Below are 21,650 nucleotides of genomic sequence, written 5' to 3'. Positions count from 1 at the left end.
TCATAGTTGTGTTGCTCTCAGTTTCTTTAATATCAGCATGCCTTCAAGCTGGCATGGGCTACCTACATTTCAAACAAAACCCTATGATGAAGGTTCACATATAATTTAAGAGATTAAATCCAAGTATTGTGACTCCCTTTAAATACTAGAAACCTCGCTGTATGTGGTGACCAAATCATTATATTCAAGTCTTATATTTCCGCTTCTTCATAGTAGACCCATTTTCCCTCATCACTAGGAAACTAGAACAGCACTCCCTAGGAGGTCTCTTAACCACATCTAACAGGATGCCACCTGGAAAGCTTTATACACAGTTTCAAGGTAAACTGGGCACTTCTTGGCTGATTTGCCTTTGACTAATCCATAAGAAGGTGTCATGCAAATTGAGCACAAATTCATGGTAAACATGACAAGTCTGAAGTTTTACAGTAAACACAACTCATTGTCAGTAGTCTCTGTTCCTTATCTTCACACAAAACAACGCAAATGTGTTGACAGTATACACCACCGTTGTAGAACCAACATACTTCTTTATTCATTACAGCACCGAAGCAAAGACATGTTCTCATGTCATGTAAACATGTTACTGCGATTAAGTCCCTGATAATTGGAAATAATCGCATTACTGGGGGTGCAAGTTATCATAGTCATTGTCCTCTTTGTCAAGCTGGCCTGAGGCTCAAATAAAAGATCAATGTTTTGTAAACCGTGATTTACAATTTCAAGAAAAATCTGCCTTGAATAGTTTAAGTGCCCTTTAGACAGCTGGTTGTTTAACCCATGGTTGGCTAGGCTTAAAATAAATATTGATTATTTATTTAGTCTTTGATGCCATACAAGCAACAAAGGCTATTTTCATGGAAAACGCCGAAACAATTTATCCATGCTTACAAAAATTCAAGACAAAAAATAGTTTTCCAGAAGTCTGGAAGTTAAGTAATTTATGAATAAAAATAATTACATATTTAAATTTCTGATAAAGCATGATATTTTATACAATTTAATGCAATACGTATACATCAAAATATTAACATCGATTAATATTTATTAATTATAAACGACTGGAAGTTAACTTTGCCAGGACAAATCACAATACTTTGATAACATATGCAAATGACTTCTATTAACTGTAAAAGCAGAAAAACAGAATAACACGGATTCCATTGATACGCAATTCAATGAAGAAGAGCGTAAAACTGGTTTAAAGTATGAATTTCCCTGCATTCAAACGTCGGAAACATTCAATGTACAATGATCAAAATACAGAACACTGTGTTAGTTATTGTGGATAATTTAACGGTCCCATTCCCAGGGAACCCATTTTCAACCTTTAGTTAGTGTGTAGTGTTGCTGTTAGAACATAAATAATACCTGCAAAATGATAAAACTCAAAGTTCAGTGCCAAGCCAGAAATTTTCTTTAACAGAATTCTCCTTCCAAGGCATACAGAGAACGGCTGGAACCGGACTACAGCCCTCTATTTCCGGGTTACATGAAGTCAATATTACAAGGGCTTTTAATAACCTCCGCCCAAAAGGATACACCAAAAAGGGGCAGTTCTTAGAGAAAAAGAAGAGCCGCTTAACTACTTCCACTTTCTTCACAGTCCTACACCTGGTAAAAACTCCACAAACAGACAAAACTTGTTTTCTTTGTGATATGACTTTAATCTGAAAAGTTGCCAGCCTACGCCAGCGTTTTTTAACATTTTCACCCAATTTTAATGGGTCACAGTACATTTCTGTAAAGAATATATGGACAAACAATATGTCAAATGAAAGAACATAGTCTCAGCTTTTAAAGAAAAGAAACCGTATTCTTCTATCTTCATTGTTTGTTTTTTAATCACTTCGTAGATTTTGGTAGGTTTCTTCAAAAATGCATCACAACAGCAGCCTTAAAGGGGAAGCTCGCTGATAAGTATGGGTGGGACATCACACACACAATCTAGGGGGAACCAATCACGACAGACCTGGTCAGCTTTTCCAATCAGAGCGTTTCGTAAGGAGGGACTTTATATAGCCCGGAAGAAATCCAGTCGTTTCGTTAGAAGAGGGACAGTGGTGAAACATAGACTTGAAATATGTGAAATATAAAGCGTTTTTTGAAATTAGAAACATAACCACATCCATTGTTAAACACCCCAAAAAAACATAATCAAAGCCTCAAAAACAGCAAAAACTAGCTCCTTTAATGCAAAAGGCGTATTGTGCCTTCAAATATGTTTGACTCCTGATTCTCAGTTCATTCGCGTTAACTAATGCATAAACAACCTTAATGTTAAAGGCTTCCGCAAGCAATACTAATATATCAAACATTCACTAAGATGCAAATCAAGACACCACCCAATTGCAACAAAACGAAAAGTTTTTCAAAGATACGAGCGTATAACAAACGACTAGAGCGGGACATCACTGCGGACATCTCACGCAGCACTATAACAGCAACACTTTCATTAGAGAGCTGTAATTCATACCACATATTGATCTGTCTGCAGTTTATAACGCGGAAATGCGAGCGCCTTCAAATTAGAGTCAAAATGATCCAAACGCCCGAGCTATTCGATAGCCCGTTGAAAAACGAGAAATGTGAGAGGAAAGCAATCAATTTGGCAGCACATTGCTAAATAAAAACGAGGTAGAGGATCATCTTTTTTCTTGTTTGAGTCACCACCTAAGTGTAGAGGACCAGGATGATGATGAGCGCAATCACTGTCGTCAAGATTCACCGCAATTGAAAATCTCAGCGCGTGCCCCCTTCCATCTTCCAGGACCCGGTGCAACATGAGAGGCAACTTATAATTGCACATGCTGTCACTAGAGAACCCTCGAACGGGGCTTGATTCTTGTTCTGCGTAATTTAACACCATAAAATGTGATGGAAAAAACAACTTGATAACAGAAAGCACCTCTCACTAGAGTTAATGGTTTTCAACGTGCGTCTTGCAGGTGCATTTACAACATGGATTAAACCATTTAAGTGGCAGCTTCATTAAATTATTTTCGACCAACTCGCTCACTCCACACCATACACATGTGGCTCAGTGTTACCCTCAGTGCTGTCTAACCACAGCGGCTCTGGAAAGAAGAGGGGCAGGGACAGGACCCCTGTGAAGTCGAGTCAAAGGACTTTAAACACAGCACATATGGTCAGCTGTGAAGCCTTCAGATCTCCCAGCCTTCTTTCAGCGTGCATGAGAGCGAGAGAGATCCGGTTTCAACACTATTCTAGATGAGGACTGAATCATGATGACACATGAATGAGATCTTTGCCTATGACCTTCATGTTGAATATCTACAGAAGTGCTGTTATATTCCATGTAAACAGCACCTTGACCTAAAGGTAAAAGTTATAAGTAACATACAAAGCTCGACAAACCCACTCTGAGAAAAGAGAGTGTTTCAGCATTTTGTTTATTGTAGAGGACAATAGGGGTGGGTGATCTTACGATCTTAAATCGAGATTGATCTTGAAGGCGTCCTCTATCCACTTTTCAACAGAATTGCGAGGATCGTGATCTGGTCTGTCTTCTAAAACAAGAATTGTGCTCGACAACATTAAGCGCTGCACAGACCCATTGGCGTATGACATTGAAGCAGCGCGAGGGCAGAGAGCTTTGCATGCTTTCGGATCACTTTCACCGAGCTTAGAGGTCTCGCGGTCCTTAACGCTCATGGATTTGTCTGTGTCTCAATCTATAAGGACATAAACACATGAACATCATGTCCAGAGTTGTCCTGAGAGTATATTGTAGGTGCATTTGACTGTTTTCATTCGTCACTACTTCAACAATAGACACTTGACTTTCAGTGTGAGCGTCTTGACGACCCCTCAAAATAAAACACAGGTTAACCTAAACGCTCTAATGAAAAAATACTGTAGAGTTCTATAGTATTTGATATAGCAAACTGTGGTAGTCTTGTTGTAAATTAGTCAACTGTAGAAATAGAAATATACTTTAATATTTACTATAGTAGGGTTCAAACACAATATATTATCTAGGAATTTTACTGAAGTTTACCATAGGCCTAGTAAATACTATAGTATAGGCTACTTCAATATCTATATGTGGACAAACACGTCCTTTGTTATTAACCAGTCTATTTATGTGATGATCTGTGCATTTGTGTTTTTTAAAGATGATAAAAGACATTTTATTTTGTTCTCCTGTACAACTGTTTGGCCTGGCTTAAAAACTTCAAACCTTTGTAGCACCAGTGCTTTGTGCAAAAAACTTAGTGTACAACCCTGTTTTTCAATTCAGATCGTGGATCGAGATTCTTTGTTATGAAGATCGTGATATGCTTTTTGGGAAGATGGCCCAGCCCTAGAGGACAATATAACGATTTAATTCAGGGGATTTTCCATGTTGTGTGGCATGCAGGTGCAAGTGTCAGATGCAAACCAAGCAAAGCCGTTCCACTCTGAAGGACATAAAAACATCAGTCAGCTGACATTAGCAGTGTTTCCATCGTCCTGTTTTAGGCGCATTTTAAAGCATCACATCAGAGTTATAGTAACGGCAAATTCGGAAAAAGCAACGTTGGTACACTCCGCATTCTATTACCGAATTAACTCCCGAAAAAGTTGTAGTGACAACTGTATTTACAGAAATTCCACGCAGTATGAACACAACCAAACTGGACGTTTTAGACAGTTAAACGTTACTAGACAGTTAAACGTGCTACATGGGTGATGCTCATGAATTTGTCTGTGTCTGCGCTTTATGGGGACATGAACACATGAACTTCATCTCTGGAGTTGCTCTGAAAGTTTATTTCACGAACATTTAATTGTTTGAGTGAAGAGACAGACTAAAAGTTAAGCATCTTCGGACTACCTGCCAAAATAAATGTCTGGTTAACTCTGTATTTTATGTGGACAAATATATTACTATTTAATAGAAAAACAAGAAACTAAAACTAATTTAGATCATGCATCAGCTGAAATAAGTGGTTTACCTTTGAAATTATTCTTTCTATATTTATTAATGTTTCTTATCTATACATGTGTATTATATTGCATTTAGAATGTAATATGGCAATGTAATGTATTAAATGGGTTAACGTTTCAGATATATTAATGTATGCAATTTCAGCAATAAAAAAAATTCTAAAAAGGAAACATTACTTTCATTTTCTCTTGTATATTAAGTTCTGCTCTTTAATAAAGAAAATATATTTATTATTTGAATACCCGATTAATCGATGGAAAAATCTGTAGAATACTAGATTACTAAAGTAAAACTGCAACCCTAAATTAAACTAAAATAAATAATTGATTTGCTTACCTGTCTATCAATACACTCGCGAGAGCAGAGTCTCTGTCAAGTCCAAGATTGTCGCGCAGCTCTCTCCATCTCGAAAACGCCTGGCCGATATTTATCCTGGTTTTATTCCTCCGTTTGTCACACAGTCTGCGTGTATCCAAATATGGACGCTTCCGTTTTACTGGCACTTCAATACTCGCCAAAGAGTAATCGTGATCCATAACAACCACTTCCGCATTTGACCATGTGATATTCTGGTCTACACCGGAACAAAGTATAGAGCGGACATTGCGTCACTGAGAGGCGACATTTCTTTTCCGGGACGGCCAGTTATTTAAAATCGGAATTTCTCTGAAATAAAAAATCTTTAGAGACTTTTGAAATATTGTAAGTACACAACTGGAGGAAATATATCACACTGTGCAAGTTATTTTCTGAAATTTTATTACAAAATTATTACATACTGGAGCTTTAAATCCACATGACATGACTAATTGAATGTTTCAATGAATGAAGTCTTTCCAGTTTCCAGGTCTTATTTTATTTACTGCTGGTTGCTAGGTTACCAAAATCCCGATCATTCCATGAAACCACTTTCGAACTTTGAAAAGATTCGCATCACATTGATGAACCTACTCTAGGTAGTGAGAAAACAACAAAGTAATGACAATTTGAAACACATTTTACATTAATATAAAAATGCAATTATGTTTTATAAGAAGCAACATTAAACTGTTGTTGTTTTACTGTGTATGTGTGTGTGCTGAGCTGGTGCTCAACACAAGGTATCGCCTTCACCCTGCAGTCAGCTGCTTTAGTCCTCATTCCAACCATCACCCAAGATGTCATTCACATACTATGATGCACTGCAACAATCCAGGAGGCAAGAAAGCAAACATCTTCGGACCATGTCAGAGCACAAAAACAGAAAACCATCCCCCCATTGGCAATCTTTGGGTTCCCAGCTAGAACAGCTTCACCTGCTGAGACTGGTCTTGACACTTCAGCTGTGTCTCTCTCAAAGATCCTAATTAAGATTCAGATTAATAACTGTTCCACCAAAAATGCTGTACACTGAACAAATGAAGCTCACAGCAATAATAAATATCATGTGACTTTTTAAATGAAAAAGAAACATTCTTGATTGTTCCAAATTCATTTGCAAATAACTTATAGCTCCAGTCAGTGAAATCTAGATACAAGGTTGCGAATTGCAACCAACTGCTCACTCCACCCCTCCCCCTCGTGGTCGAAACACTGACGGCTAACATAACATGGCAAATTATATGCAAGGGGACCCGCGGTGTAATGTTTGTAGTAGGGGTGGGAATCTAAAGGTACCTCACGATTCTTGGGGTCACGATTTTTCAATTTCTAATAACGATTCTTCCTCAAACTTCGATGCGTTATATGTTTAGATTTTATTTCATTTTGCTGTAATGATGGCGTTTGATTTGAGTCTTTACGTTTAGTGTTCTCAAAACACTTCATCTTCGCTTTACAAACTTTCCTTATTGCATACGTCTTGTCAAGCTCCTTCTTACTATAGAGTTGATCAAATCCAAGGTATTTCCAAAAACCTGCCCTCGCTAAAAACTGGACGGGGTGTTTTTCTTTTAGCCCTGCCATCGCCGTTGCTGAGCTAACCGTAGAGGTTGACCGTATGGGTGCTGTACCGCTCTCGCAAAAAAAATCACCTTTTTTTCTCGATAACATCAACAGTTGTATGAAGTAGAAAATAGATTTTTGGAAATGTGTGAAATGACTGAATCGCGATTCATATGTGAATAGATTTTTTCACCCACCCCTAGTTTGTAGATAAAAATAGCTCATTTTAAGGTAATATAAACATAACACTTCATTGAGTAAGCTCTTTATTAGAGGTCGACTGATATGCGTTTTTCAGGCCGATACCGATTATTTCCATGTGAATTAGACTGATAACCGATATTTTGAACCGATATATATATATATGGTAAAAAACGTAAATTTATATAGAAATTAAGAACACAGGCTCTGAAACATTTGAAACATTTTTAATTCTGACTTAGAAATCTTAATCATAACACTTATATTAATAATAACAAAAGAAAGAAGGGAGCACCCAGAAGAATTCTGTGAACATTTTGTAAACCACAAGCAACACTGAATGACAAACAAAAATGACTTTATCGGCAAATCGGCTTTGAAAATGATCGATATCGATTATCGGCTAAATCCTTAATATCGACGCCGATAATCGGCCAATTCGATAATCGGTCGACCACTACTCTTTATACACATCTGAAGACATAGTTATGTATATTATATTGCATTTCTGTCAATAGATCCTCCAAAAATTTACACACTGGACCTTTAAGGCAGAAAGGGGCAGACAAATATCAAATTAAATCAGAAAATAAATAGTTCTGCATACAAAATCACAAGAAATGATCAAATTTTAAGGTAATGAATACAATTACCATGAAGAAACAAAAATGTAGAGTATATGAAGAAAGCCTGTAACTTTTGCCTCTAGGCAATATCTCTGGTTAAGTCAAATGATCATACTGAAGGTCTGGGAACCATTCCATTCCAATCACATTTCATCTTGTGCAGTCATATTTAGGTGTGTGGAAAATGCCCCTTCAGTTACAGACCGGTTTACAAACCGGGCATCATGAGTTTATGATGTGAACCTTACATAATTTTAGAATTCAGCTTTTAGTTAATCGTCATGAATTCTCTTCTAAGAATTCTCAGTTTAAGAATGACCAAAACACCAATTCCTTCTTCCCATTTTGCAACAACAAAATTAAATCAACTCTGAAAAAAACATAGTTCCAACATCATGCCAACTGACCTTTTTTAATAACCTAAAATGAAAAGATTCATCCCAGCTAAACCTTAATAAGAGATTACCCTGAGGCGGTTTTCTAACTTGGCTTTTAATTTTCATAGAGCAGTGCTTATTCAGGTGGGAAAAGACGCAGGGAGTCACAGGTCTACACACATACCTGCACTCATACCAGGCTCCATCTGTTCCACAGGAAACATGATCGAACTTTGACCTTGAGAACAGTGCTCCAGAACCCTGCTATGTACCTGGGCAAAGGATGACGTTCAGTATTAAAACAGGAGTGCACAGACAGCCTCCCAACTGTTCTTATGAACAGAGGCCAATTGTCACATACTTGACTATTGGCAATCGCACCCAAATAACAGCCCACAAATACAACACAGTCCACTACCATAAAATAGTTAAACCGGTAAATCATCCGTCATCATTTATTAACTCTCATGTTATTTAAAACCCTGTATATGACTTCCTTCTGTGGAACACAGAATGATTCTGTCAATAAAAACCACATACTTTTTGCCAACCAAGCCCGAGACAAATATTTGACTTCATAAGATAAGAGGCGGTCATAACCGATAATGATAAATGTACTGTACAATGTTGTACTTCAAGGTGTGAACAGCAAAAAAAAAGCTAGTCCGACAGATTTTTGCATATTTAACTCAAGACTTTATTGGACAACCCAAAGGCTGCTCGAACAAAAGACTTCTTGTATGTTTTCATGCATCATGCAATCAGTTTGTCTTGAATGTGCTCCTTTGTCTGAGCTGTATGCCAAGTAAAGAATGGTATTCATTCTGTATGAAAGTGTATAGACTGGAAAGTAATCTCTATTCAGCAATTGCGTCCAACGTGCTATGGAAGTCCAACGTGCTCACTCAAGCTGCTGTATCAAAATACCACAGTAAAGATGATGGCACTGCCAAAATACCATGGTAAAGATGATGGCACTGGCCATAACAGATGTACAAAAGGATGTAAAGATCCCTTTGACCGGAATCCTGTATTGGAGCCTGTTTAAAGGACATGTGTTTTGCTGACAGGAAGTTGCCTGTCCTCTTTTGTCTGACAGAATATATTTAAACCATTTGTCATTGTAAATAATTGCATTTATTGACAGATACAGATTATTGGCCGATATATTCTCTAATATACATGCATCTCTAATTGAAATAGATTATTTTAAATTAAATTTAACTGAAATTAATCATGCTATTGAAACTACATTGCATTATTTTCACAAAACATTGTTAGATGGCATCCTGAACATTGACATTAATCTTAAAAATGGCCTTACAGGGTCAATATTTAAGAAATCAAGACAATTTCACAGAAATTGCAAAGTACAAACACAAAAAAGTTTATGTATTTCATCAATACAAATAATTTTTTAGGTAATGCTTTATAATTTCTTAAGCATAATTTATTATTATTCATCCATTTTAAATGCAGTAGTGTGAAAGCATTTTTAATGTTTAAGATTTAATTAGGCTACTGCAGAAAAAAATACTATAAAGATTTATATGTAGGCTATTTTTTAATGTGATGTGTGTTTATTAAATGATTACATACTAATTTAAAGAAACCTTATGCAATGTTTTTGTCGGTGTTATTTAGGAAGACTTCTAGGCTAGTATACACGTACATGAGGACGTGGATGATGAACTAGTAGCTAGGCAGTCGAAAACTTTGCATTTCTCTGTCTGCACATTAAGCACTTTTGAAAGATGTTTTGCCAGATTGCTTGTGTTTCCGCTCTTACAAGCAAAAATCTTGTTGCACTTGTTGAAACGAGCATTGTCTGCATCCACTCAAGTGAAATGTAACCATACTTTAGACCGTTTGATTGTCTCCGCGATCATCACTCCATTAAGCGCGAGCTCTCGTGTTGTGTCCGCGCGAGCTCTGTGTGGTGTGGGATAGACGGACATTTCGCGTGTGAGATTGCGAATAACGAAAATGCAGGTAATTGTCTTTAATAGTATCGCAAATTAGAAATGGTTGGTCAGTTAAAATATGCTAGTAACCGTCTATTTATCAATAATAAATAGGAAATGTTTTTCTTAATTTCTCCAGTACCGACAGCAGACGTCAGAGCTTATCGATACTGCGGTCTTTTATAATTTTGCCCCGGGACCGATTAAGTACCGGGTTTCGGTACCCATCCCTATTCATTACATTATAAAAAATGGGAAACATGGGAATTAGCGTTATCTCAGGCAGTGACATACATTTTAGAACATTAGACTAAATGCAGGGGCTATTACCTCAGAGACCAAAATATTTTACATAGCACAAATAATTTTTCATTTAAAATAAATAAATAATTTATTTTAAAAACAACTCTTAAACCATCCACTTCTTTAAAACAAATATAAAGAAATATAAAACAAAATTCATTTGCGTTAACCAAGGGCAGCCACAAACTTTTTGACAGAATTTCTATACAATTTAAGAAGAATTAACCTATATTCGTAGCAGACATGTATAGGCTTAATCTTATTAAGATTGAGGTATTTCCAAAGGCTGAGAAGTAGGATGTAACTGGGATGTAGACATAAATGAAGTAAGAGCTTGTGTCAAATCCACAGGGCTCAAAAAAAGTTTCAGGTAACCAAAACCTCCTCTGCAGCTCTCTATGACAAATTACTTCGAGCTCTGCATCTCAAAGACAACCTTCTACCTCCGCTCACAGCAGGGCCGAGACCTCTGAAGAGATTCCTGCGAACAGCAAGGTCTCTGCTCAGCAAACACTGTCAACAAGCCAGCACACAGCAGATTCACCCAGATATTTCCAGGTGAAAAAACAAAAACACTCTCATATCTGTCAAATCTCATTCATAAAAAGCGAGGGTAATGTTGATCCAGCTTGGATATGGCATTTTCTTCTTGGGTTAATAAACATAAAGAAATCAGGAATTTAAGCCTTTTTATCCATTTTTATGCACGTTATCCAGATATATATATAAGCAATTTAAGGGAAAAATATTCCAAATCTATTGAAAATCAGCCATTTTATATTAACAACACGACAAACAAAAATATGTTTTAATGGTGAAATTATTAAATGGTTACAAATAAATAACAGAATCAGCATATAAAATCTAAGGCTCCTAGAAACAGTGACTAATGTTTACAGAAAAGATTTCTAAAAACTCTAAAAACATGTACAGGAGAAACACTCCAAAAACATGAGAAACACTACAAAACCACCGGAAACAGTACTGTTTATGTCAAAAACAAGAACAAACAAGTGAGCCGGGTGCATGACCTTATGCATGCACGACTTAAAACAGAAATGCATGACCACATCCTTTATATCACACAACTTAAAATAATATGCAACTGATCGTTATTGATAGTTAAAACAGCTACTGCAGGGTGCATATTGAAAACTGCTGGGTTCTTTTTTAACCTATATGCTGGGTTGAGACCGATGGTTATGGAAACTCTGCCATTAGACCCAAATGTGGGTTGGCAACTGTCTGAAACCCAACATCTCGAGTTTGTCCATGCGGCTGTTAAAGGGTGGGTAATTTCCTTTAAAATAAGTATTTGTTAATCTTCTATTTATACTGTATGTTTAGATATGTTTGGATGTATCATAAATTGTTTGTTATAATTGGTGTTACTGATATGGTGAAGTGGGGCTTGCCGACCTGATAGTTTTCTGTCAGAACCATACTTTACAGTTTTCGTGTAGTTGTACATTCAACGTATCGAACATTATTTGTTTACCCCGAGTATATTTCTTAACAGAGTTCAGTGGCTATTTACTTGACTTATTCAAGTAAACCTGGTTTAAAGCAAACCACAATGCCTAAGCTTAAACCCATTAACGTTTCTTATTCACGACTGCCGTTTTCTACACTTCTCCTTGATAAATCAGATCAAGGAGTGTCAAAGTGTTTTGATGCAGATAAGTTTTCAAGCGACAACGCAGGCGCCAGCCAATCAAATAACAAGGTTTGCAAATAACCTAGTGCAGGCGCTAGCCAACTGTGTTCATGCAAGACCGGAGAACAGTTTGACTGGCTGTTGTCACTATGGTGAACACGTCTGCCACACTTCAGACACGCCCTCCGCCAAGCGTTGATGCTGACGCCGTTTGTGAATCCAGCGTAACAGTACTTTAGGTTACTTTACGACTTGCAAAACATGAACAAACGAGTTGGTCAGTAACACCATTCTGAATAAATTATGATGCACTGCATTTTTAATTGATAAAGTGCAATACTTTGGTTGCCTTTAGTCATTCTGCAGGTACAAAAGAGTTGAACAGTTTCTGTGCCTTAAGGACTGTCTTAATTAAGTACTAGGCAAAGGCAATGGGAGTACAGTGTGATAAACTTTGGTTATTAAACTAACTAATAATTAAATTTAATAACTTGTTAATGCACCTAAAAATGTAGATATTTAGTGTGTCTGCCCAGCAGAATAGCATTCCATTTCAGATTAGAAAACAGGATTTTATAATCCTGTCTGGGTCGAATTCACAGACCTCCACAGGCTTCTTGGAGTAGAGCCTTTGTAATGTATGCAAAAGGCTCTATAGAAGGAAACCAAATCCAAGTTCATCAGACAACCCAGGAGAAACCAAAGTTGAAGAGATCTTAGGGAGGTAATAATGTAAAGTAGGGCTGGCCGATATGGCAAAAATGTAAACTCTATAGTTTTTTTCTATATTGATCGATAACAATATTTATTTCAATATATAATTCATTGAAAAAAGTGGGGATATTAGGCCATAAAGAACATGTACCAGTTCATTCAGTCTCATTTGAATTGTTAAGTAAAGTGTTTATTCAGTACATTCAACCAATGAAAGACTCCGTATCTGTGTGCATTCGAAAGCAATTGGCTCAGCACCTGCGCACGATATTGCTCTTTAATAATGTCTTGCTCGAGTAGTAGGATTCTTTCAAAATGACATCTCGCATAAACTGTAGTACATTTATTAAATCATATAAGCATCTTAGATACAAGGATCAATCTTTAAATGTGCAAACAAACTCACTTCATTACATCTCTAATCTGTACAGGGCTGCGCTGGTCTGTTTCAGATGCACCAGCTCATGTTAGCTGATATGTTATCGTTGAATATCACGATAACTCGCTTAAAATTGCGCATCGAGTTTGTTTTGTTTAACCGCCTATTGCGAAGGAAAAAACACACTTGATAAACCGCGTGATGACAACTTGAGGTTAGTTTCACTTTCGTTTACGCTTCCGGTCATGTTTTCCTCCTCATGTCGAGTTATCTTTGCCAAGTGCGGTATGGAATGGACTTTGTACTTTTACGCGCATGCTAAAAACTGTACGATGAGGGACTGTTGTTGCGTTTATTTGTGCTGTCTGTTAGACTGTAAAATAATCCATATCGATCATCGTTTCTGAAACAAATTCTATCGCGATTCGATATGATATCTTTTATCAGCCCGGCCCTAATGTAAAGTGCTATACAAACCTCTAACAATGTTTTAATTGTGCATGTGTGACTGTCAACTGTGGACGTAGAAAGAGTTGTTCAATGACTGCGTGGCCACCAAGTCAAGGTAGTATCCACGTCTGCCTCCGGGCATGGTGGGTTTAAATTTGAAGTTCAGTTTGATTGTTATTGGCTGTATCTTCTTGTACTCTTGAAATCCCAGGATCCTCAATTTTGAATCCTCACTCAAAAGAAATGGTTGCCTGTCTTTAAGGCTAAGATTATGCAGTTTTCCAGCAAAGAGAAGCAGGCTCTTCATCTACTTTCAAACATAGAAACTATGGTAAGCAGGTAATTAGGATTAAAGGGGTAAATTCATCCAACATTGATCATTCTATCATTAATATATCCATGTTTGCCTAGATCACATAACCGAATCAGTTTTAAAAGGGATTTTTCATCCCTGAATCAAAATTAATAAAATGATTTTCTTCTGGAAGAACAATGCAGTCGTTGTTATAATCCCATGTATCATTTTACTTCCAAGCGGTAGAATGGGAGAGGATGGTGGTTGACTTTTTGAAGGTCCAAAAAGTGCTTCCATCGATCATAGAACTGTTCGACACGGTTCTGTGGTCTTAAAAAAGGTTTTCTGAAGCGAATAGATGCAGTTGTTTAAAGGAAAAATCCATATTGACAGCGCTATTAACGTTAATGTCTAGCTTCCGTTATCGCTCGGTCTGCGCGCACTCTGATGCTTGCTTTCCGGCAAATGACGATAACAAAAGCTTCCGCATAGAGGAGCAATCATCAGTTATTCCTGTATCTCACTGGTAAGAGAATGGCGCTAACAACGCCAAGGTCGTGGGTTCGATCGCAGGGGATTGCACATACTTGGAAACAAATATAATGTATAGGATAATGCAATGCAAGTCATTTTGGATAAAAGCATAAGTCAAATGCGTAAATGTATCAGTACACGCGCAACCCAAGGAATAACATTCACAAATTATTAATTTATCAATGCATAAAACAAAGTAGCAGTGTAATAAAATCCCGACCATGGCATTTGGAATTACAAACTCTGGATCATTTATCAGAGATCAACACTGTGTAAGGTCTCCCTTGCTGCTTTTTTTCAAATGGAGGATTTCCTGCCCAAAAGAATCGGCAATGACCTACTCACACCAAAGCTCAGGGGTTTACACACTTTCTAAAACTAAATAACTCTTGCTTTGTGTACGTCTAATTGAAGTTCATTCAGCTTCATTGAGGTCTAGAGCCAATCCAGATAAATTGATAAATTGATCTCTTGGAGGTCTGACCCAGAACTTTAGTGTTTATCTGTCATCTAAAAGGACACTCTCCCATCTCCCCTGGGCCAGAGTCTGGCTGACGTTATGCAGCGGCTGCCCCTGACACCTGACATCCCATTAGACAGCACCACAGAGAGTTGTGTAAAGCAGTGCGGTTTAGTGGCACAATGGGCTGTCTGTGAGGCATCCGTCCCTCGCCAGTCGCTATAATGGACGGCTTGGCAGCTTCATGCTCCACCACCCACGGAAACCCTGGGCTATGGGTAGGGCTCCACGATTATGACAAAAATTTGTCCATTATTCCCCTTGTAATTGTAATTATTTATTTTGATTTTTCGTCTTTAAATTTTTTATTTAAGCATTCAAATGCTGATAGGTACGGTCATAAACCATTAAAAGCAAAAGAACAATAGGCTATACAAACTATACGCAAAGCCTTGCCATCACATCCGGGAAATAAGTCTGTAAATTTGAGTAAAATCATCCCGCGTCACATGAAATACTGATGAGGGGAGGTCATTTATAAATAAGAAGACGTCTCCAGATAATTCTAATGCTGTGTGAAAACTGTGAATGATGCTAATGTGTAACCAAAAGTTACTTCTTTAACCAAATTCACAGAAGGCTCCAACTACACAAACTGCTATCCAATCAAAGCAGTGGACGTTTACTTATAAAGTCTTCAATGCGGCACGCCCATTAAAACCAAGCGTTTGCAGAGCTGACCTCAAAACCGTGTAGAAAATAGCCTATTACTTCTTGATTTTTATGTTTTTGAATATAAAAATCACGCAGACATCATAACTAGACCTAATACAACAGTATAAAACAATAAACAAGGCCAGTTCATCACGCTTTTAAAATCACAAACACTTTAAGGATAACCGTCATTCCAACATTCTAAATTACTGTCCCTCCCGGCGATGATAAAAATTATATAAAAGAACCGATGATGTTGTAAAGCTCTGAAATGATTGCCAGACTCGTTTCTTGCATAAACCAGAGAGAATATAATTCAGTGTCTAAAACAGCCGGGTGGCATACAGTTTAAAGTGCAAGCCTGAATCAGATTGTCATCAGTTTGATCAAGAAAATAAGCAACCATAAAACTATAAACTTTACAAAAGCACAGACAACATTGCCAATATGCAAAGATCTGCTTGCATAAAGAGCTCTTTAACCTAGTTTAATCTTTTAGATGTGCTCAGCCTCTAAAATTGTCTAGGCATGTTAGCCAGCACGTATTTATGAAAAGAACATTACTAGCAAGAAGCCAATTAAAAACAAATCAAGAGTTCAGACACATGTAATTACAGATCGTTTTTTCTCTTATGGTGGGCCAAGAAGGTAGTAGTCTTAAGAAGAATTGAACTTTTATCTCAATTCAAGGGCTGTACCAGAATAGTCGAATAATGGAATATTCCGGTAGTGCCTGTAGTGTATTAAAAGTTTATTAATTATGATGCACCAAAATGTGACACTCCACTCCATTGGGTCCGCAGTAACACACCCGCCACGCGTGAAGTTGAGTGGATGAACGGTTCTCGACGTTATAAAAATGCAGACAGACTGACAGATATTCCTGCAATTATTAGAGAGAAAAATGTGTTCAGCCCTCTCCCTCTGAAGCTTCGAATATTCAATGTTGATTACTTCCGAAGCTTCGAAGCTCAAAACAATTTATTTGGAACAGCCCTAGTCTATTCCCGAGTAATATCACCCAGGAAATTAAGTTAATGTGACAAAAATCGTGCCCATTCCTGTACTGTACCACAGAGAAATACACAGGCTGCTCCGGAGGGACAGTTCATATAAATTAGCATACAGTAAGTCACATTGGATGACAAAGAAATAAAAGAGTATTGGTCTTTAAAAAAAAGAATGGCCATTTAAACCATGTGCCATAATGTTCCATGATTAGTTTAGCCTAATTCACTTGATCGCCAACATCAGCTGGCTTAAACAAAAGGTAAAGGCATCCCAGCAAAGGTTTATTTAAAACTCATTTGTTGGGTTTGTCCCAACAATGGGTTGAAAATAACCCAGCATTTTTTAGAGAGTTCATAGATCAGAACGTGCACACTTGACTTGTTTCTTTGTTCAGTGGTAATCCCACCTACATTACAATGTTCATGTTATTAATTATGGCATGTTGGGCAGCATTTTAATGTTCAAAGAAAAATTCACAAAAACAGACTGTTGCCACAAATGATTAGGTTATGTTACAAAAAACGTAAAAGAGTGTGGATATAAAGGGCTGTACATTAACTTTTTTTGCAGTTTAAAGTTTTGTAGCAGACCAAACAGTTGTGGCATTTTTTTTGCCGTTTAAAGTTTTGTAGCAGACCAAACAGTTGTAGCACTTTTTTTGAGGTTTAAAGTTTTGTAGCAGACCAAACAGTTTTAGCATGGCTGAGGTTTGACTCTTGAGCAAGGCACCGGAAGTTCCCCCCAACTGCTCCCTGGGCGCTGTACCAATATCTGCTCAATGCTCTGGGTGTGTGTTCACGGTGTGTGTGTTACTCACTGTTGTGTGTGTGTGCACTTGGATGGGTAAATGCAGAGCACAAATTCCGAGTATGGAACACGATACTTGGCCTAACTTCACATAACTTTCACTCACTTTCACTTTTCAAAACGTGCAGTAATGTAAATTACTCTGCCTGTTCTTTGTCCTTCTGAAATGTCCTTGTATTATATAAATAATTTGGAGTTGTTTAAGGTTAATGAGGTCATCGTTTGATAATAACATTTGCCTGATACTCTTTGTTTACATTGGGATGTAATGACTTATGTTTGATTCATTTTTCAAATTCCTCAGCAGTGCTAAAGTTCAACTTGCTCGGACAGCACCACTGGTGTTTTCTCTTTTAACTGTGAAAAACGCTGAAAAACATAAAAAATTTGCTACTTCCCCTAATATCAGGTTATAAATATGTAGATATTTAATATAAAAATAGTATAGTATAGTATAGTATATTGAAAGATGTTCTGAGTGACACAAAAAGGTTGTGCTGACTTGGACACGAATTTGTGAAGTACATAGCTGATACTGGTATCATGAGACACTCATGCACTGCAACTGACTTCCAGTCTATGTTTGTTTATCGATCTGGCTAAAGTCTAATTATATAACTATTTATATTGTTTAATGCATGAATTTTTTTTTATTATTATAAAGTATGCTAATTGTATTAAATAAACATGTTTTGAATGGGTCCTGTACTTTTGTCACATTTAAAGAAACCGTATGGGACATCTAATGGTTAAAATAGGTATCGCAGTCTAAATATATTGTCTAAATATTGGAGAGGCAAATTTAAACACTAGCATCGATCAAGAAGTGCAAGTGTCAACGTGTAAAAGCCATATGTGATAATGCAGTCTATATGTGTCATATTACATTCTAAAATAAAATTTGAACAACAGCCTCCAACATCTATTGTGTATGTTTTCATATGCGGATCATGTTTTCCTCCTCCGAGGGGCCATTAGCTGGTTTAAAATGATGGTCTGGCACCTGAATCTCTACAGATCTATAATCCAAGTTAATGCATGTCTGTTTGTCAAGCCACTGTAATTTACACTCATAAACTGATAACCACTCTTAACATAACCCTTTTATAAGAGATGCACTGACTGAAATTTTTTTTGCCGATTTCTATTTTGTTATAAGTGAAACCTGACGATTACGATTTTGTGTCCACAAACCATAATTGACAGTATATAAAAACATTAACTTTTCTTTAATGCACATTTTTTCATAATCTTTTTTTTTATTTTCATTACATTAATTATTGAATCTTGTCTTGCCCAAATAACTCTTAAATTGAAGAACTCTGTGACTGAAAATAAGTATAAATAATAAAATATAACTAAACATGTCACTTTATCAACCTTTTTTTTGTTGTGCTCATCTCAAAAAAGTCTAAGATAACAATAAAATACTTCAACTTTGTTCTTGTCGGATTCTGTTTATGAAACTAACATTGCTTTCTTTTATTTTTTCTGAAATGTAAAATAACTTGTCTATATATTGGGTCTGTAGTATTAAAAGAAGTGGGTTGATTTTAGCTGCAAATTCAATTATAAGAAAAAGAAATATCAATTCTACTCTAAACATGTTTATGTATTTGACCTTTTTGTGTTAGTAAACAACTTCTATATCAGATATATATCACAAAAATTGTTTAAAACAATCTTTAAAACAAGTAGAACTCGTGTTGAATGTAATTTACCTCAGTGAAGTATACCATAGTTTTAACATAAGACAATCAATCGGGTTGAACGGAATTTACATTTATTAACACATAGTGAACAACTTCAACATGAGTTTAGCATGTGTCAGAGTTTTGCATCACAGTTAGCATGTAGTTCATACCCAAAATAGACGGAGCAACGAAAGATAAACTACAAGACAGTCAAAAATTGGGCATTTCTCTGTCTGTGCGCTACATGTGTGCGTGCGCACGCGCGGAGACTCACGCAGTTTGGTGGAACCACTCAGTCACGAGTGATGAGACGTGAAAGACAGCCGTCGCGAACGGAGGTTTACATGTTTACTTGCGTCGTTGAGTATACTGACAGCGGTGACGTTTTTGCCCTCGTCGCTGGCAACATACGATCGGATTCGATCCGCAAGACGTGATGCTGACCAGCCGGTCATCGCCGATTCCGGTTTCTGGCCGTTCAATCTGTGCCCTTCTACTTTAATATAGGGTTATATAGGATTAACTGCATAATTTTGACATTACCCAATCTGCTTCCATGGAATTACAACAGTGATGACTTATATAAGTAACACGATTTGCCAACAAACATAAACAGAGCAAACAGTCAAACATCATTAACTAAATAGACATACACTTTACTTCTTAAATAAATGAATCTGAACTTCATTTAGTTCATTGGTCTGCAGTGTGTGTCAATATTGCATTCTACACAATGTTGGCTTTGTGTATGTTCTTTATCTTCTGCATCAGTATTGTTTTGAAGCACATCCGTAATTTTGGATTGTCACTGTTACTCATTTCCCTATTTAAGAAAGCTCCCCTTGTTCTTTTGAATTCATCTGGATTGAGTCTGTCACAGCATTTGTTGTTTTTGTCATACTGGAAAATTGCCTGGATTTCACAGACTGCGCCATACGCGCACACAAACACACACACACACAAAAGCACGCACACACAAAATTTACACATCATTTATGCCAATACAAACCACCAATAATACTCTAAAGGTTGATTTATAATGAATAATAATATGATGATTCAGAATATTTTTAAAGTTTACTATACCCTGCACTCCCTTAAATTGATTATTCTAAACAATGCCACAAAATCCCCAAACAACATTTTACCCAAAGGTTCTTCGAATTTCTGACATTTTGTCCAACAGAAAGGTGTTGTGAAGGTTCTTAAGGAACCAAACATTCCGACATCAAACCTTCTGGAAACCTTGTTTTAAAGAGCTTCCCGTTATCCCTTACAGACACCAAGATTAATTAAGCATCATTTGGCCAATTGTAAGTCAATTAAGAGCTATTGGTATAGGCCTATCCTGTGTGGACAAACCATTAATTTCCAACTTTCCAAATGCAATTTCCTTTGAAATTGTACCCTCATAGGTTCCCACACGTTGAGCTATTATCCAGCACATTAAAACTTCAAGCCCTGCTGCCCACCTGAAATATTTTTTTCCCATAAGCCTTCTCACCTTTGCAAGTAACGGGACAGTACAAACCACTGCATTAGACTGTATGTCACCTCAATGCAGTTTCAATATATTTCATGCAACTTCAAACATGCATAACATACGAAGTGGCAGCGAATGAGGGGCATGGTTAAACGCGCACTCGACACACTGCGCTTGTTTTCAACACACGCACGTGATTTAAAATAAAAACACAAATTTAATCGAATGCAATGTATCAGTGCACGCACATCTGCGCAGACCGTGCAGGCGCTCAACTGACTTAATAGCGCGTCGGTTTTTGTCTCAGATTGTGTTATGAGAGACCGATTCACTGAGGCAACACAACAGCGTGGAGTCCACGGCGGCTCGTTCATATGTTTTAGAAAACAAACAAACCGCTGAACAAACGCGTCTTGCCATTTCAATCATGAAGAGGTAATTTAATTTTAGGATTGCAAACGGTCTTCGTATAACTGAATGAGAAACGGGGCTTACCTGAGAAATCAGCCCGCGTTCATTGTTCGCTCGAGACACTAATGTGTTCCTCTCAAGCCCCACTAATCGCAACTGTTTGCGCTATTTTGATAAAGAGAGCTCTGCAGGCGTGTTGCATGAACGGTGGTGATGCTCCAGCGGTAAAGCACGACCGTGAAGTCGGATGTCTGAATCCTCGCCTCTCGTCTCGTTGTTTCATGAGTGAGTTTAGCGTGGACGGGGGGGCGGAGCTGAGTTTTGTATAGGGGAGTAGCATTTTCCAAGTGGTGCCCGCTGCAAACCCGGAGGCTAACCGTTTCATGGCCGTATTTCTAGGACCCTTCCGCGACAACGGAAGCGACGAGTGCACCGTTTTCGTTTAACATAAAAATAATTGTGAAAAATGTCATTGGAAAATGAATGTAGCCGAAGTGAGTTGATTGTGAGTTCCTAAATAGTCGATATAGCCACTATATAAGCTTCTAATGCTGTAAATATGTTAAACGATTTGTTATTATATTCGTTTGACGAAACAGTAGCACGACTGGCAAGTTTATGTTGATTTAGTGACTATGGGATGATTATTAGTCCTAGGCCTAGCCAGCACAATATGTAGCCCTTTTATTGTGA

At 37.3% G+C, this 21,650-nt stretch overlaps 1 protein-coding gene across 1 annotated transcript in view; it reads right to left on the bottom strand.

The window, feature by feature from the left end:
- Positions 1 to 21,446, bottom strand: part of st6gal2a (ST6 beta-galactosamide alpha-2,6-sialyltranferase 2a) — a 47,591-nt gene extending 26,145 nt beyond the window's left edge. The window contains exon 1 of the mRNA XM_056754522.1: positions 21,042 to 21,446. The gene's annotated coding sequence lies outside the window, so the exon portion shown is untranslated. The remainder of the gene's footprint in view (positions 1 to 21,041) is intronic.
- Between the last annotated feature and the right edge of the window lie 204 nt (positions 21,447 to 21,650).

This window comes from Triplophysa dalaica, chromosome 8, assembly GCF_015846415.1.
Source record: "Triplophysa dalaica isolate WHDGS20190420 chromosome 8, ASM1584641v1, whole genome shotgun sequence".
NCBI lineage: Eukaryota > Metazoa > Chordata > Actinopteri > Cypriniformes > Nemacheilidae > Triplophysa > Triplophysa dalaica.
Note: the sequence above shows the minus strand (reverse complement) of the source record. Positions and strands in the feature narration are given on the sequence as shown.